The sequence below is a fragment of the Phacochoerus africanus genome, chromosome 10 (genome assembly GCF_016906955.1).
Source record: "Phacochoerus africanus isolate WHEZ1 chromosome 10, ROS_Pafr_v1, whole genome shotgun sequence".
In the NCBI taxonomy this organism is placed as follows: domain Eukaryota; kingdom Metazoa; phylum Chordata; class Mammalia; order Artiodactyla; family Suidae; genus Phacochoerus; species Phacochoerus africanus.
In genome coordinates, this window is record NC_062553.1 from 72,630,285 (window position 1) to 72,631,780 (window position 1,496).

A 1,496-nucleotide genomic window follows, 5' to 3' on the forward strand; every position below is an offset into this window, starting at 1 on the left:
TCCGACCAGGAACCATGAGGTTGCGGGTTCGATCCCTGGCCTTGCTCAGTGGGTTAAGGATCCGGCGTTGCCATGAGCTGTGGTGTAGGTTGCAGACATGGCTCGGATCCCACATTGCTGTGGCTCTGACGTAGGCCAGGGGCTACAGCTCCAATTAGACCCCTAGCCTGGAAATCTCCATGTGCTGTAGGAGCGGCCCTAGAAAAGGCAAAAAGACCAAAAAAAAAAAAAAAAAAAGATTTCTAGAATATTGCTAATAGCATGTGGTTTTAGAATGTGGCTCCAATGAATAATAGTCACAACATCAGCAATTAATATTCACTGAATATTCTGTGCTGGCTGCTATATTAAGTTCTTTTTCACATGGAGTCTTTATTTTAATCCTCAGAAGAATCCTGTAAATATACAATTGTACAAGTGGAAGAATGTTTGTTCCTATAAGTCAAATGCCTTAGATTTGTCCACAGTCAGCAATGGCAATTTTATTGCTGGGCTTCCTCTCCCTGCACCCCACGGCCTCCACAATATTCATGTTCTTGCTCATCTAGCCAAAGATGGCATGCTTGCCATTCAACTGCTCAGTCCTGGCAGTGCAGATGAAAACCTGGCAACCATTGGTGCTGGGTCCAGCATTTGCATGGATAATATGCCAGGACTAATATGACTCAGGATGAAACTCTCATCAAGTTTCTCCTCAGAGGTGGACTTGCTGCCAGTGCCACTATGGTATGTGAAGTCACCACCCTGGCACATAAATCCCAGAATAATTCTGTGAAAAACAGGAAACTTTATGACCAAATTCTTTTGACAGATTGTAGAACACTTTGGAAGTCATGCTGAGGGATTTGGATGGCATGGATATAAGATTCAGAGCATAACTTTTTTTTTTCTTTTTAGGGCTGCATGCATGGCATGTGCAAGTCCCCAGCCTAGGAGTTGAATCAGAGCTGTAGTTGCTGGCCTACACCACAGCCACAGCAATGCCAGATCCGAGCCTCGACTGCGACCTGCACCACATGCTCATGACAACAGCAGATACTTAACCCATTGAGCAAGGCCAGGGATCCTCCATGTTATTTAATCTCTGGTTCATACTTTCTGTCACTTTGACTCTCTGTGCTGCAATCTACATAATTTCCTTGGTTCTATAGTCCAGTTCATATTTTTTTCCTTTAATGTGGCTAAACAGATTATGTTTAGCTTATCCATTGAGTTTTAAATTTTAATTCTTGTTATTTTTATTATTTGGAATCCTTGCTGGTTCTTTTTCAAATCTGCTTGGTCAATTTTAGAGTCTTTTCTTCCATATTCATCTTTTTAAATGTCTATTCCTTTGAACATGTTAAGCATAGTTATTTTCTGTGACTAATAATTCCAGTATCTGAAGGTTTTTGAGTCTGATGCTTCTGTTGGTTGTTTTTGCTGGCTGTTTTATAAAATACCTTCTTACTTTATGAGTTTTATGTATTTTGTGATTCTTCTGCTATTATACTTTG

The 1,496-nt window shown here is 40.8% G+C and overlaps 1 pseudogene; it reads right to left on the bottom strand.

The window, feature by feature from the left end:
• Window positions 1-451: 451 nt before the first annotated feature.
• Window positions 452-753, bottom strand: LOC125137982 (peptidyl-prolyl cis-trans isomerase A-like; annotated as a pseudogene).
• Window positions 754-1,496: the final 743 nt, after the last annotated feature.